Here is a 218-nt window from a genome sequence, read left to right on the forward strand (position 1 = left end):
ATTGAGTTCTTAATCTTGACTGATAAGTCAAGATAATGTAAGATTTATTGCCTGATCTTGAAAGATCATACAAGATTTAGTTCCTGATCTTGACTGATAATGTAAGATTTAGTTCCTGATCTTGATTGATAGCATAAGATTAATCATCTGATCATGTCTGATCATGTAAGATTTATCATAAGATCTTGACAAGATTTATCATAAGATCTGGCAAGAAT

This window comes from Amphimedon queenslandica, unplaced genomic scaffold (assembly GCF_000090795.2).
Source record: "Amphimedon queenslandica unplaced genomic scaffold, v1.1 AMPQUscaffold_11632, whole genome shotgun sequence".
NCBI classification, from domain to species: domain Eukaryota; kingdom Metazoa; phylum Porifera; class Demospongiae; order Haplosclerida; family Niphatidae; genus Amphimedon; species Amphimedon queenslandica.